This window comes from Pseudorca crassidens, chromosome 10, assembly GCF_039906515.1.
Source record: "Pseudorca crassidens isolate mPseCra1 chromosome 10, mPseCra1.hap1, whole genome shotgun sequence".
In the NCBI taxonomy this organism is placed as follows: Eukaryota; Metazoa; Chordata; class Mammalia; order Artiodactyla; family Delphinidae; genus Pseudorca; species Pseudorca crassidens.
Genome location: NC_090305.1, coordinates 57,221,772 through 57,239,481, shown reverse-complemented (window position 1 = coordinate 57,239,481; position 17,710 = coordinate 57,221,772).

Genomic DNA, 17,710 nt, shown 5'->3' with positions numbered 1-17,710 from the left:
ATCCTGCTACTTTACCAAATTCAACGATTAGCTCTATAGGTTTCTGGTAGCATCTTTAGGGTTCTCCATGTATAGTTTCATGTCATCTGCAGTGACAGCTTTACTTCTTCTTTTATGATTTGGGTTCCTTTTATATCTTTTTCTTCTCTGATTGCTGTGGCTAAAACTTCCAAAACTATGTTGAATAATAGTGGTGAGAGTGGACAACCTTGTCTTATTCCTGATGTTAGAGGAAATGGTTTCAGGTATCCATTGAGAATGATGTTTCCTGTGGGTTTGTCATATATGGCGTTTATTATGTTGAGGTAAGTTCCCTCTATGCCCACTTTCTGAGGGTTTTTATCATAAATGGGTGTTGAATTTTATTGAAAGATTTTTCTGCATATAGCGAGATGATCGTATGGTTTTTCTCCTTCAATTTGTTAGTATGTTTTATCACAGTGATTGATTTGCATATATTGAAGAACGCTTGCATTCCTGGGATAAACCCCACTTGATCATGGTGTATGATCCTTTTAATGTGTTGTTAGATTCTGTTTGCTAGTGTTCCGTTGAGGACCTTTGTGTCTATGTTCATCAGTGATATTGGTCTGTAATTTTCTTTTTTGTGATATCTTTGTCTGGTTTTGGTATCAGGGTGATGTTGGCCTTACAGAATGAGCTTGGGAGTGTTCCTCCCTCTGCTGTTTTTTGGAAGAGTTTGAGAAGGATAGCTCTTCTTTAAATGTTTCATAGAATTTGCCTGCAAAGCCATCTGGTCCTGAACTTTTGTTTGTTGGAAGATTTTTAATTACAGTGTCAATTTCATTAGGTTGTGATAGGTCTGTTTACATTTTCTAACTCTTCCTGGTTCCGTCTTGGAAAATTTATACCTTTCCAAGAATTTGTCCATTTCTTCGAGGTTGTCCATTTTAGTGACATATAGTTGTTTGTAGTAGTCTTTTATAATCCTTTGTATTTCTGCGGTGTCAGTTGTTACTTCTCCTTTTTCATTTCTAATTTTATTGATTTGAGTTCCCTCTCTTTTTTCCTTGATGACTCTGGCTAAAGTTTATCAATTCTGTTTATCTTCTGAAAGGACCAACTTTTATAGTTTTATTAATCTTTCCTATTGTTTTCCTCATTTCTATTTCATTCATTTCTGCTCTGGTCTTTATTTCTTTCCTTATACTAATTTTGGGTTTTCTTTGTCTTTCTTTAGTTGCTTTACGTGTATGGTTAGGTTATTTATTTGAGATTTTTCTTGTTTCTTGAGGTAGGATTGTATTGGTATAAACTTCCCTCTTAGAACTGCTTTTGCTGTGTCTCATAGGTTCTGGGTCGTCATGTTTTCGTTGTCATTTGTTTCTATGTTTTTTTTAAAATTTCCTCTTTGACTTCTTCAGTGATCTCAGTTATTTAGTAGCACACTGTTTAGCCCCCATGTATTTGTGGTTTTTACAGTTTTTCTCCCCTGTGATTGATTTCTAATCTCACAGCGCTGTGTTTGGAAAAGATGCTTGATACAACTTCAATTTTCTTAACTTTTCTGAGGCTTGATTTGTGACCCAAGATGTGATCTATCCTAGAGAATGTTCCATGTTCACTTCAGAAGAAAGTGTATTCTGCCACTTTTGGGTGGAATGTCCTATAAATATCAATTAAATCTATCTGGGGATCTTGCTAACCAGATCTACTGTCAGAGGTATTGCTGTGGCAGAGCTGTGTTCAGAACACGTGGAACAGAAATGGCACACTTGCAGAGAGTTGACCTCATCCTCGAAGTTTCTGATGTCTTTTCCAGCATTGGCTAAATAGATAAACATTTAGAGCTCAAAACTTATTACAAGTTATTTTAAAGGTTTGGCTGATACAGATGTCCCACTTGTACTGGCAGTGTGACTGCCAGTTAACGAAGCATCACAGTTCATGAATCTCTCCTGCCGCTCATCCTGACAAGTTGGAGAGGAAGAGGCTGCCTCCAGATGGTGTTTCCAAGAAGATGCCATGTGAGGACACAGTGAGAAGGCAGCTGTATACAAGCCAAGGAAGAGAGCTCTCATCAGAAACCAGACCTGAAGGCACCTTGATCGTGGACTTCTGGCCTCCAGAACTGTTTCACATATTCATTACTGAGCTACACAGTGAGCAGTGGTGAGGAAAGATCAAGAAAAGAGAAGAGAGCCATTCCATTTCTCCCATAAAACACAGGCAGCTATTCCAGACAGTAGTGATGTTCTGATAAGGTCCACATATGTGAGGTCCTCTTGAACCTGTCCTTCAGTTTGAGCTGCTATAACAAGTACCACAGACCGGGTGGCTTAAACAACTAACATTATTTCTCACAATTCTGGAGTCTGGGAAGTCCAAGACCAAGGTAGACAGAGTTAAGAGACCAAAGAGGGGCTTCGGTCGCAGCGCAGGGAGAGGACTGGCGGCGTGAACACAGCCTGAAAGGGTTAGTGCACCACGGCTAGCCGGGAGGGAGTCCGGGAAAAAGTCTGGACCTGCTGAAGAGGCAAGAGACTTTTTCTCCCTTCTTTGTTTCCTGGTGCGCGAGGAGAGGGGAATAAGAGCGCTGCTTAAAGGAGCTCCGGAGACGTGCGCGAGCCGTGGGTAACAGGGTGGACCCAAGAGACGGGCATGAGACGCTCAGGCTGCTGCTGCCACCACCAAGAAGGCTGTGTGCGAGCACAGGTCACTCTCCACACCTCCGTTCCGGGAAGCCTGTGCAGCCTGCCACTGCCAGGGTCCCGGGATCCAGGAACAACTTCCCCAGGAGAATGCACGGCATGCTTTAGGCTGGTGCAACATCATGCTGGCCTCTGCCACCGCAGGCTCGCCCCGGATTCCTACCCCTCCCTCCCCCTGGCCTGAGTCAGCCGGAGGCCCCGAATCAGCAGATCCTTTAACCCCGTCCTGTCTGAGCGAAGAACAGATGGCTTCCAGCGACCTACATGCAGAGGCGGGGCCAAATCCAAATCTGAACCCCAGGAGCTCTGCGAACAAAGAGAAAGGGAAATCTCTCCCAGCAGCCTCAGGAGCAGCGGATTAAATCTCCATAATCAACTTGATGTACCCTGCATCTGTGGAACACCTGAATACACAACAAATCATTCCAAATTGAGGAAGTGGACTTTGAGAGCAAGATTTATTATTTTTTCCCCTTTTCCTCTTTTTGTGAGTGTGTACGTGTATGCTTCTGTGTGAGATTTTATCTGTATAGCTTTGCTTTCTTCACTTGTCCTAGGGTTCTATCCTTCAGTTTTTTTTTTTTACTTAAAAAAATTTTTTTTTCTTAATAATTATTTTTTTATTTTAATAACTTTATTTTATTTTACCTTACTTTATTTTGTTTTCTTTTATCCTCTTTCTTTCTACTTTTTCTCCCTTTTATTCTGAGCCATGGGGATAAAAGGCTCTTGGTGCTGCAGCAAAGAGTCAGTGCTGTGCCTCTGAGGTGGGAGAGCCAACTACAGGACACTGGTCCACAAGAGACCTCCCAGCTCCACGTAACATCAAATGGCGAAAACCTCCCAGAGATCTCCATCTCAACATCAGCACCCAGCTTAACTCAACGACCAGCAAGCTACAGTGCTGGACACCCTATGCCAAACAACTAGCAAGACAAGAACACAACCACACCCATTAGCAGAGAGTCTGCCTAAAATCAAAAGGCCACAAACACCCCAAAACACACCACCAGACGTGGACCTGCCCACCAGAAAAACAACATCCAGCCTCATCCACCAGAACATAGGCACTAGTCTCCTCCACCAGGAAGCCTACACAACCCACTGAACCAACTTTAGCCACTGGGGATAGACACCAGAAACAACAGGAACTACGAACCTGTAGCCTGCAAAAAAGAGACCTCAAACACAGTAAGATAAACAAAAGGAGAAGAAAAAAAAACACACAGCAGATGAAGGAGGAAGATAAAAACCCACCAGACCTAACAAATGTATAGGAAGTAAGCAGTGTACCTGAAAAAGAATTCAGAATAATGATAGTAAAGATGATCCAAAATCTTGGAAATAGAATAGAGAAAATACGAGAAATATTTAACAAGGACCTAGAAGAACTAAAGAGGAAACAAGCAACAATGAAAAACACAATAAATGAAATTAAAAATACTCTAGAAGGGATCAATAGCAGAATAACTGAGGAAGAAGAACGGATAAGTGACCTGGAAGATAAAAGAGTGGAAATAACTACTGCAGAGCAGAATAAAGAAAAAAGAATGAAAAGAATTGAGGACAGTCTCAGAGACCTCTGGGACAACATTAAACGCACCAACATTCGAATTATAGGGGTTTCAGAAGAAGAGAAAAAGAAAGGACTGACAAAATATTTGAAGAGATTATAGTTGAAAACTTCCCTAAAATGGGAAACGAAATAGTTAATCAAGTCGAGGAAGCACAGACAGTCCAATATAGGATAAATCGAAGGAGAAACATGCCAAGACACATATTAATCAAAGTGTCAAAAATTAAATACAAAGAAAATATATTAAAAACAGCAAGGGAAAAACAACAAATAACACACAAGGGAATCCCCATAAGGATCTAAGCTGATCTTTCAGCAGAAACTGCAAGCCAGAAGGGACTGGCAGGACATATTTAAAGTGATGAAGGAGAAAAACCTACAACCAAGATTACTCTAACCAGCAAGGATCTCATTCAGATTTGATGGAGAAATTAAAACCTTTACAGACAAGCAAAAGCTGAGAGAGTTCAGCACCACCGAACCAGCTTTACAACAAATGCTAAAAAAACTTCTCTAGGCAAGAAACACAAGAGAAGGAAAAGACCTACAATAACAAACCCAAAACAATTAAGAAAATGGGAATAGGAACATACATATGGATAATTACCTTAAATGTAAATGGACTAAATGCTCCCACCAAAAGACACTGACTGGCTGAATGGATACAAAAACAAGACCCATATATATGCTATCTACAAGAGACCCACTTCAGACCTAGAGACACATACAGACTGAAAGTGAGGGGATGGAAAAAGATATTCCATGCAAATGGAAACCAAAAGAAACCTGGAGTAGCAATTCTCATATCAGACAAAATAGACTTTAAAATAAAGACCATTACAAGAGACAAAGAAGGACACTATATAATGATCAAGGGATCTATCCAAGAAGAAGATATACCAATTGTAAATATTTATGCACCCAACATAGGAGCACTTCAATACATAAGGCAAATACTAACAGCCATAAAAGGGGAAATCGACAGTAACACATTCATAGTAGGGGACTTTGAACACCCCACTTTCACCAATGGACAGATCATCCAAAATGAAAATAAATAAGGAAACACAAGCTTTAAATGACACATTAAACAAGATGGACTTTATTGATATTTATAGGACATTCCATCCAAAAACAACAGAATACACATTTTTCTCAAGTGCTCATGGAACATTCTCCAGGATAGATCATATCTTGGGTCACAAATCAAGCCCTGGTAAATTTAAGAAAATTGAAATTGTACCAAGTATCTTTTCCGACCACAACGCAATAAGACTAGGTATCAATTACAGGAAAGATCTGTAAAACATACAAACACATGGAGGCTAAACAGTACACTACTTAATAACGAAGTGATCATTGAAGAAATCAAAGAGGAAATCAAAAAATACCTAGAAACAAATGACAATGGAGACACGACGACCCAAAACCTATGGGATGCAGCAAAAGCAGTTCTAAGAGGGAAGTATATAGCAATACAATCGTACCTTAAGAAACAGGAAACATCTCGAATAAACAACCTAAATTTGCACCTAAAGCAATTAGAGAAAGAAGAACAAAAAAGCCCCAAAGTTAGCAGAAGGAAAGAAACGATAAAGATCAGATCAGAAATAAATGAAAAAGAAATGAAGGAAACGATAGCAAACATAAATAAAACTAAAAGCTGGTTCTTTGAGAAGATAAACAAAATTGATAAACCGTTAGCCAGACTCATCAAGAAAAACAGGGAGAAGACTCAAATCAATAGAATTAGAAATGAAAAAGGAGAAGTAACAACTGACACTGCAGAAATACAAAGGATCACTGAGAGTTACTACAAGCAACTCTATGCCAATAAAATGGACAGCCTCAAAGAAATGGACAAATTCTTAGAAATGCACAGCCTGCGAAGACTGAATCAGGAAGAAATAGAAAACATGAACAGACCAATCACAAGCACTGAAATTGAGACTGTGATTAAAAATCTTCCAACAAACAAAAGCCCAGGACCAGATGGCTTCACAGCCTAATTCTATCAAACATTTAGAGAAGAGCTAACACCTATGCTTCTCAAAGTCTTCCAAAATATAGCAGAGGGAGGAACACTCCCAAACTCATTCTACGAGGCCACCATCACCCTGATACCAAAACCAGACAAGGATGTCACAAAGAAAGAAAACTACAGGCCAATATCACTGATGAACATAGATGCAAAAATCCTCAACAAAATACTAGCAAACAGAATCCAACAGCACATTAAAAGGATCACATACCATGATCAAGTGGGGTTTATTCCAGGAATACAAGGATTCTTCAATATACGCAAATCAATCAATGTGATACACCATATTAACAAATCGAAGGAGAAAAAACATATGGTCACCTCAATAGATGCAGAGAAAGCTTTAGACAAAATTCAACCCCATTTATGATAAAACCCCTCTAAAAAGCAGGCATAGAGGAAACTTTCTTCAACATAATAAAGGCCATATATGACAAACCCACAGCCGACATCGTCCTCAATGGTGAAAAACTGAAACCATTTCCACTAAAACCAGGAAAAAGACAAGGTTGCCCACTCTCACTACTCTTATTCAACATAGTTTTGGAAGTTTTAGCCACAGCAATCAGAGAAGAAAATTAAATAAAAGGAATCCAAATCGGAAAAGAAGAAATAAAGCTGTTACTGTTTGCAGATGACATGATACTATACATAGAGAATCCTAAAGACTCTACCAGAAAACTACTAGAGCTAAACAATGAATTTGGTAAAGTAGCAGGATACAAAATGAATGCACAGAAATCTCTGGCATTCCTATACACTAATGATGAAAAATCTGAAAGTGAAATCAAGAAAACACTCCCATTTACCGTTGCAACAAAAAGAATAAAATATCTAGGAATAAACCTACCTAAGAAGACAAAAGACCTGTATGCAGAAAATTATAAGACACTGATGAAAGAAATTAAAGATACAAATAGATGGAGAGATATACCATGTTCTTGGATTGGAAGAATCAACATTGTGAAAAATGACTCTACTACCCAAAGCAATCTACAGATTCAATGCAATCCCTATCAAACTACCACTGGCATTTTTCACAGAACTAGAACAAAAAATTTCACAATTTGTATGGAAACACAGAAGACCCCGAATAGCCAAAGCAATCTTGAGAATGAAAAACGGAGCTGGAGGAATCAGGCTCCCTGACTTCAGACTATACTACAAAGCTACAGGAATCAAGACTGTATGGTACTGGCACAAAAACAGAAAGATAGATCAATGGAACAGGATAGAAAGCCCAGAGATAAACCCATGCACATATGGTAACCTTATCTTTGATAAAGGAGGCAGGTATGTACAGTGGAGAAAGGACAGCCTCTTCAATAAGTGGTGCTGGGAAAACTGGACAGGTACATGTAAAACTATGAGATTAGATCACTCCCTAACACCATACACAAAAATAAGCTCAAAATGGATTAAAGACCTAAATGTAAGGCCAGAAACTATCAAACTCTTAGAGGAAAACATACGCAGAACGCTCTATGACATAAATCACAGCAAGATCCTTTTTGACCCACCTCCTAGACAAATGGAAATAAAAACAAAAATAAACAAATGGGACTTAATGAAATTTCAAATCTTTTGCACAGCAAAGGAAACCATAAACAAGATGAAAAGACAACCGTCAGAATGGGAGAAAATATTTGCAAATGAAGCAACTGACAAAGGATTAATCACCAAAATTTACAAGCAGCTCATGCAGCTCAATAACAAAAAAACAAACAACCCAATCCAAAAATGGGCAGAAGACCTAAATAGACATTTCTCCAAAGAAGATATACAGACTTCCAAGAAACACATGGAAGAATGCTCAACATCATTAATCATTAGACAAATGCAAATCAAAACTACAATGAGATATCATCTCACACCGGTCAGAATGGCCATCATCAAAAAATCTAGAAACAATAAATACTGGAGAGGGTGTGGAGAAAAGGGAACAGTCTTGCACTGCTGGTGGGAATGTGAATTGGTACAGCCACTATGGAGAAAAGTATGGAGGTTCCTTAAAAAACTAAAAATAGAACTACCATATGACCCAGCAAACCCACTACTGGGCATATACCCTGAGAAAACCATAATTCAAAAAGAGCCATGTACCAAAATATTCATTGCATCTCTATTTACAATAGCCAGGACATGGAAGCAACCTAAGTGTCCATCAACAGATGAATGGATAAAGCAGATGTGGCACATATATACAATGAAATATTACTCAGCCATAAAAGGAAACGAAATTGAGTTATTTGTAGTGAGGTGGATGGTCCTAGGGTCTGTCATACAGAGTGAAGTAAGTCAGAAAGGGAAAAACAAATACTGTATGCTAACACATATACATGGAATTTAAGAAAGAGAAGGTCATGAAGAACCTAGGGGTAAGACACGAATAAAGACATAGACCTACTAGAGAATGGACTTGAGGATATGCAGAGGGGGAGGGGTAAGCTGTGACAAAGTGAGAGGGTGGCATGGACATATATACACTACCAAACATAAAATAGATAGCTAGTGGGAAGCAGCCGCATAGCACAGGGAGATCAGCTTGGTGCTTTGTGACCACCTAGAGGGGTGGGATAGGGAGGGTGGGAGGGAGGGAGACACAAGAGGGAAGAGATATGGCAACATATGTATATGTATAACTGATTCACTTTGTTATAAAGCAGAAACTACCACACGATTGTAAAGCAATTATACTCCAATAAAGATGTAAAGAAAAAAAAAGAGACCAAAGAAGTAATACATATATAGGTATTTTGGTCAGGTTGAAACTTGTCCTGCTTTCGTTTTTTTGACCTAGGCAATTTTTACAGCTAAACCTACTGCACTTGTTCAGTGAATTTTTTTTTTTTTGGTACACGGGCCTCTCACTGTTGTGGCCTCTCCCGTTGCGGAGCTCAGGCTCTGGACGTGCAGGCTCAGCGGCCGTGGCTCACAGCAGCACCTGCTCCACGGCATGTGGGATATTCCCCAACCGGGGCACGAACCCATGTTCCCTGCATCAGCAGGCGTACTCTCAACCACTGCGCCACCAGCGAAGCCCCCAGTGAATATTTTTTATACTCTGTTATTATAAAAGCAAACATATGGAGGTAGGCTACACATTGTGATAGATGTGAAAGCTTAAGGAACTGAGAAGCTATGCTGTTTTTCCACAATAATATAGTATTAATATTTTTATTATAGAAAAAGATTTCTAATATTTTCTAATAGTTCTAATTTGCCCACTAAAAGATATTACACCTCAGGAAAAAAAAACTATCTGGGCTATTGTGTCCTTTAAAGCTTGTGTTTCCTTTTTATTTTCTGTTTGGATGATATGTCCATTGGTGCAAGTTGGTTGTTAAAGTCCCCTACTATTATTGTGTCACTGTCGATTTCCCCTTTTATGGTTGTCAGCATTTGCCTTATGTATTGAGGTGCTCCTATGTTGGGTGTATAAATATTGATAATTGTTATATCTGCTTCTTGGATTGATCTCTTGATCATTATGTAGTGTCTTTCCTTATCTCTTGTAACAGTCTTTATTTTAAAGTCTATTTTAGCTGATACAAGTATTGCTACTCCAGCTTTCTTTGATTTCCATTTGCATGGAATATCTTTTTCCATCCCCTCACTTTCAGTCTGTATGTGTTCCTAGGTCTGAAGTGGGTCTCTTGTAGACAGCATATATATGGGTCTTGTTATTGTATCCATTCAGCCAGTGTGTGTCTTTTGGTTGGGGCATTTAGTCTATTTACATTTAAGGTAATTATTGATATGTATATTCCTATTACCATTTTCTTAATTATTTTGGGTTTGTTTTGGTGGGTCATTTTCTTCTCTTGGGTCCCCTGCCTAGTAAGATTCCTTTAGCATTTGTTGTAAAGCTAGCTTGGTGGTGCTGAATTCTCTTAGCTTTTGCTTATCTGTAGTGCTTTTGATTTCTCCATTTAATCTTAATGAGATTTTGCTGGGTAGAGTAATATTGGTTGTAGGTTTTTTTCTTTCATCACTTTAACTATATCCTGCCACTCCCTTTCGGCCTGCAGAGTTTCTGCTGAAAAATCAGCTGATAAACTTATGGGGATTCCCTTGTATGTTATTTGTTGCTTTTCCCTTGCTTCTTTTAATATTTGTTCTTTGAATTTAATTTTTGTTAGTTTGATTAATGTGTGTTTTGGCATGTTTCTCCTTGGATTTATCCTGTATGGGACTCTCTGTGCTTCCTGGACTTGGTTGGCTATTTCCTTTCCCATGTTAGGGAAGTTTTCAACTATAATCTCTTTGAATATTTTCTTGACCCTTTCGGTTTCTCTTCTTCTTCTGGGATCCCTATAGCCCATATGTTGGTGTGTTTAGTGTTGTTTCAGAGGTTTCTTAGATTGTCCTCAATTCTTTTCATTCTTTTTTCTTTATTCTTCTCCTTGGCAGTTATTTCCACCATTCTGTTTACCAGCTCACTTATTCGGTCTTCTGCCTCAGTTATTCTGTTCTTGATCCCTTCTTGTGTATTTTTCATTCCAGTTATTGTATTATTCATCTCTGTGTGTTCTTTAGTTCTTCTAGGTCTTTGTTAAACATTGTTTTGTATTTTCTCGATCTGTGCCTCCATTCTATTTCCGAGATTCTGGATCTTCTTTACTATCATTACTCTGAATTTTTTTTCAGATAGATTGCCTATTTCCTCTTCATTTATTTGGTTTTGTAGATTTTTACCTTGCTCCTTCATCTGTAATATATTTTTTTGTGATCTCTTTTTTGTGTGTGTGTGATGGGTTCAGAATTGTGTTCCTGTCTTACTGGTTGTTTGGTCTAAGGCTTCCAGCACTGGAGTTTGTTGCCTGTTGAGTAGAGCCAGGTCTTGGTGCCGAGATGAGGACCTCTGCGAGACCTCACTCTGATGAATATTCCCTGGGGTCTGAGATTCTCTGTTACTCCAGTGATTTGGACTTGGAGCTCCCACCACAGGAGCTCAGGCCCAACCCCTGGTTCATGAACCAAGATCCCACATGCCATGTGGGACAGCAAGAAAAAAAGAAAAAAAGAGCAGAACAGTAACAAAGAGTAAAAAATAAGATTAGAAAACTAACAGATATGTTAGAGAAAAAAAAATACAGATGAAACAACGATCAGAAGGTAAAACAGAACCACAATAGCAAAAAGGAGAAGGAAAAAAAAAATGGAAAAGGGCTTGGCTGTGGGGGGCAGGGCTTACGTAGGGGTGGGGTTTAGGTGGCAGGTAGGGTCTAGCCTTAGGATCCACACTGCCAGAAAAGGCCCTGGGGGGTTGGGGGTGGGGCTTAGGCTCAGCGTGGCCAGAGGGTCCCTGGAGTGCCTCTGGCCTCAGAGGGCATAGGACAAGGCCCAGGACCACAGCAGGCTCCCTGGGCCTGAGTGGGCAGGAGAAATGCTAGGTACGTTCCCCCTGATCTTCCGATCCTGGAGGGCCCCTCCCCGTCTGCCTCTCCTCTTCTTCCCCGCCTCCCTCCTATGTCCCTAGGACCAACTCAGCTGGAGGGGGCCTTAGAGGTTGGAGGACCCGGCCTGTGAGTCCAGCAGGCTTCCTGGGGCCCAAGTCGGTGGGGGAAATGCCAGCCGTGCTTCCCCGATCCTCCAGTCCCAGAGGGTTCCCCTCTCCCTGTCTACCTCTCCTCCTCTTCACCCCTCCTCCCTCCCTCCTATGCCCCTAGGAGCCACGCAGCCAGAGAGGGCCTTGGAGGGCAGAGGACCAGGCCAGGGAGCCCAGCAGGCTCCCCGGGGCCCGAGTGGGCAGGGAAAATGCTAGGCACTTTCCCCCATCCTCCGATCCCGGAGGGCCCCTCCATATCTGCCTCTCCTCTTCCCCCCCCACAACGTCCCTAGTACCAACACACCAGAGGGGGCCCCGGAAGGTGGAGGACCTGCCCTGGGACCCCAGCAGGCTTCCCAGGGCCTGACTGGGCAGGGGAAATGCTAGATGCGTTCCTCCTGATCTTCTGAACCCCTGAGGGTCCCTCCAGGCATGGGAACTCCTCCCTCCCCCAGCCACCCCTCAAGGGCACTGGTCCCATCCAGCCTCCACTTCTCCTACTCTCACTCCCCTCCAAGTCCTACCTGGTTCCTGGGGGTTCCTCCCATCCTCCTGGGTGTCGTAGTCTCCCACTAGCATCTGGTAGGTGCCCCTGTTGTGCGGAGACGTAAACGCCACATCCTCCCACTCTGCCATCTTGACTCTGCCCCTCTATAACTTTCTTAATTACGACTTGAAATTCAGAAGTGTGAAAAGATTATGAAAACTTGATTACAAAAGATAAATAAAAATTTTGTATGCCAGAGAACATCAGAATCAAATAAAAAAGATAAATAAACTGAGAGAAATATCTGTGACTGTTAAAGAAAAAGATATTCATGACACTTACTGAAGATGGAAAGGCAGAATTTATTCAAGGGTGGCCATGAGGATAGGTGGGTACCACTGCAATAGGGTCTTGCCAGGGTGGGGGAGAAACTGAACTCAACTTTGAATACAGCCTAGGTAAGTGGGAACTTACAGGCAAGGAGCAGGGTGGAGTTCAGGGACAGAAAATTACTAAAAGGAAACATCAAGAGTAAGGGGTATTCTGGCTCAGCCAATATAACAGGATTCTTGCTGAAGGCAGGCCATGGTGATCAGACATCACCTGGGGAATAGTGCAGGATGAGGAACTATCAGATATTAGATATCAAGGGTGGCCAGATATGGAGGATGGAGATTCTAGTTAAACTGACTTATCAGGATTCTTGCTAAAATTGGGCAATGCAGAAAGAGAAACACAGAAGGAGGCCTAATTAAAAAGTTCAGGAGAGCTTGAGTAGAGTTTGGTTAGGGAGAAAATCTTTGTCATTATATTACAGAAAAACTATTTTTAATATAAAAATATTAAGCAGGTAGCCAAGCAATTTAAAAGTAGAGCTTCAAAAAGTAAACATGAAGATATTTTAAATGTTACAGAAATACGAGCTAGAATACACATATACAAAGACCTATAAATGGCTCTTAACTATATGAAAAGATATTCAACCTCACTTCCAATAAAAGAAATACAATTAAAACTGCACTGAGTTATCATTTCTCACCTACCAGGTTAGAAAAGTTCAAATGTTTGATAACATACTCTCATGGATTGCTGGTGATAAAGCAAGATGGTATACTCATAGTGGGGGACATCTGGCAATATCCCCCACTATGATTAAATGCAAAATTACATATGCATTTACCCTATAATAAATCAAATATCACCTTTAGGAATCTGTCCCAGATATACATTTGGAAAAAAGTACAAAAAGTTTTATGCACAAGGTTATTCATTATACCACTGTTTGTAATACAACAGCTTAAGTTAGAGACAATCTAAATCTCTATCATTTGCGAAATGGCTGAATAAACTGTGTTACATCTATACACTGTAGTACTATGAACTGATGAAATGGAATGAAGAATAACTCTTGTGGGGACCCACTCAGACCCTCAGAATTGGTATAAAAATTATTTTAAAGAGAAAATGTTTGAGCTAAAGAAGACATAGAAAAAAATCTTATACAAACTTTCCTTATCTAAGAAAAGCAGAACCTCCAAAAAATATAGCTGCCATTAAGTCTCCCAATAAGGGAGTCTCCTGTGAATTCAGCTGCCCTGGAGATATACTGCCCATTTCCATCAGTATCAAAAAGCCCAAGAGAACCTTCCTTACTTTTCCATTGAAACCCTAAACCACTCCCTGCTTCATTAAGTTTGGTATATAAATCTTTTATCTCTCACTATTAAGAGAGTAACTCATCACTGAGTACTCCTGGGCGTACACTTAAATAAAACTTTTCTTTTCTCCTCTTAATCTATGATCAGTTAATTTGCAAGCCCCAAACCACTGGACCCAAGTTGGAAAAAGACAATTTTTCCTCTAACATTCTCTACATAAATACTATGTTGGGATCTCTGTGATATAATGTGATGACATCAAGATGGAGGAAAATGTGCAGTTTGCTATTGATTATCTGAGAAAAAGAGAATATAAATATGCAAGAATATTTTTTCTGTATAAAATGTGAAAAGATAAAACTGAAAAAAAAAGTAAAGGTTTCCTATGGAGGAGGAAGTAGGCTGAATGGAACAGGGATAGAAGCAAAACTCCTTTGCATGTAGTTCACTGTATAGTTTAGACTTTGGAAAAATTTTAAATGTTTACATAATTATAAATGAAATTAAGTTAAAAGTCAATTTTTATATATCAAGAGTAAACTGAAACAAATAAACTTATGATTTTAGTTGATGGGATGGCCACAGAGAGAAACTTTAAAACATAGTAATTTGCCTGAACATTTCTAATTGGATATAGGATATACCCTGTAAAGGAGAAAAAAACTTTTCCTCTACTTCCTTAGGTAAAGTACTCAGGGACCTGTGAATTAAATTTACAAAGGACACAGTAGCAAGACAAAAGACAAAATTTTATCACATGCATATGGGAGTTCACAAAAATATGACTCGAGTAGGTAGTTAGAATTTGGAGCTTGTATACCATCTTAATAGGAAAAGGGAATAGGCAGACGGGTATTTATGGGGAATGAATAGCTTAATAGAAGATGGGAGGGGAAGAAAGGTCACTTATCGGAAAACAAATAACTTCTAGGAAAGATAAAGGGGTCCTTAGGATAACAGATGGGATATATGATAGTTTGTGACAGTCTGTTTAGGTGTGGAGTTGACTTCTAATCTCCAGTGATGAGTCAACCTTCTCTGGTTGCTCTTGGGGAACAGATTTATGACAATTGAGTTCCTTTGAGTTCTTTTGGGAAGCTCTGCTTTTAGGCAGATAGGGAAGTTGAGGAAAAAAATTTCTGAAATGTCTTCAGCTCAAAATTTTTATGGCACAGTAGCCTATTCTGGACCCCTTTAACCCAGAGAAAGATAAACCTGAAAATAAACTGCTTCTGGTAATCAATCACTAGTGTCAGGGTTGGACTGTTATTCTGAGACAGCTATGCATGTATTGTTTAATAAAGCAAATGAAAAATGAAGGTTGTTTGTTGCAAGTCATGACTGCCATTTTGGAAGAAAAGAGATAGTTGTGCATCTATAATGCTAAATAAAAATGTTGTAGTTCTGATTTTGAATGGAAGATATCAGTATGAATAATTTTAATACATGAAGACACATACATGCACATACATTTCCCGAATCCACATACTGAAACAATAAATATACAAATATGGGCTGTATGTATGTGGGTAAGAAAATCTCTTTAGTTCTGATTCATAATTGGCAAATCACTATGAATCCCTTTTATATTTTCTATGTATACATATACACACATATATATTTCTTAGCCCTAGTCACTCAAATAATGAGCAAGCCTAGCTGACTCTGGTTCTGGGGCACGAAATATATAAGATAGGTTCAGAACATTTTTTCATACCAGGTAGCAAGAAAGCTCTCAAAGACTCTCAAGGTCTCAGAATCACAATGAAGAGGCTCCTACTGGCCAAAGATGGGTAATAAGGAATATGATTACAAGTGATTGAAATACACCCAACATTTTAAAATTCATGAATTTATAATGATATTTGAAATATAAAATATCATTGGCCAATTTTAGAAGTTTCTAGGAAACATATGAAAAATTCACAAATAAAGGGAAAGAACCAACATTTATTCTGCCTCTTCTTTGTGAACCATACCTTTAAGTAACTAGGTTAATGAGGGAAAGTTCTCCTTTTAGAAGTGTAAGGGAGGAAAAGTTTTCCTTGACCCCCTTAGGGTCCCTGGATGAGTCTGAAAATTCAACTGACACAGACAAATTAATAAGAGGAAAGCACCCACATTTGTTTAGTATAAGTTTTATGTGTCACGAAGTATTTTTATGCTAGATTCAAGTGTAGAAATATGATGTTAGAGTATATGAGGTAAGTGTAGCAAGTCCTGTTTGTTAGGATTCTTCTGGGTATCCCTTTGTCTTCAGAGATAAGGATGTTCCTTTCTTCTGGATATAAGGAGGGCACCTTTCCCATGAGGATTGTATGACCTGTTTCAGGAGAGGAAGGGTAGGTGAAGGTCAGAGTGACCTTCCTGCTTCTGCCATTTATGTTAAACTCAAATGTGATAAGGTGTCATTTTCAATATGTCAAGGATCCATATTTTGGGGTAGCATGTCCTGATCCCTATCAGAAGTGATCCAGCTAATAAATGAAGACAGAATGATAGTGAGACAGGCTGGGACCTGGGACCCTGTGGTGCAGTGCTTGCACCGGACAAATGTCTCCTCGAGCAACAGAATACAAGAAACTACAAGGAACTAAAAATAACTGCATGCATGAGCAGCTGGGGCAAACTATGAACAACAAGATACAAAAAGGCCAAAACCCAACTGCCACTTCTGAGGTGCCAGAAGCAAAAGCAGGGTACTGTGCATGGTCCCTGCACACAGCACCACTGAGAGGATGAGCAGATCACCTAAGCCACCCCTCTGACCTGACCCACCGATCTGCTCCTATCCTCACCCCACTTAAGGGACCAGCTCACAAGCAAGGGAACCTGTTACTTGTTTTCCGCTCCCTCATGCTGAAGCATGAGTCCCAGTAAAATGTTTCCTGAATTCCTGTCTGGCCTCTTATCAATTTCTGTTGATTAAAGAGTCCAAGAACTCTTTATTGTAAAGTAGGGAATTATAAAGAATTATAATTCATAGAATTATAGAATTATAAAGTATCATAGTAGATAGGTCAGAGAATTGTAAGTATCAACATTTAGTAATCCATAATGCATAAGGGATCCTAGAAAGAGGACTGCTAAAATCTAATGAAAATGCACAAAATCACGAATAAAGCAGTTTTGTAGAAAAATAAAGTCAAATCCAATTCTAATGAAAATTCTAAATCTAAGCACCAATTGACAAGTAAGGTGTTACATGATACCACGGTGGTACAATCAGAAAATCCTGACTGTGGTATATCCTATAGGACATCACGCTGGTTTCTAATAAATACATTGAAAGGAAAAAAAGAAAAGATGGAAGAGGAAACTGTAGATTAAAAAAAGACATTGGAATCATATCAACCAATCACAATGAAGGTCTTGATTCAGGCAAGCAAACTGTTCTAATTAGAAATTATGGAAATTTAAGTACAGGATGGATATTTGATTATATTGAGAACTTTTTGTGCCACAGGTCTCATGATTTGAAAAATGAGAATTGAAAGACAAAACTAATTTGTTACTATTTTAGACAAGGACAGCATAGCGCTCAGGAGTTGGAATGAGGACGTGGGTCTGGGTTCCACTGTTAGTTTTTAGACTTACTCTCTGTGTGGTCTTAAACAACTGACAGTGTTTTTAGTCTCCATTTCCCTGTCTGAATCTACCTCTTCATATGATTGTTCTTAAATTGTATTCTTGTTAACAGTGCTTTGCAAGGCAGCATCCTTTTA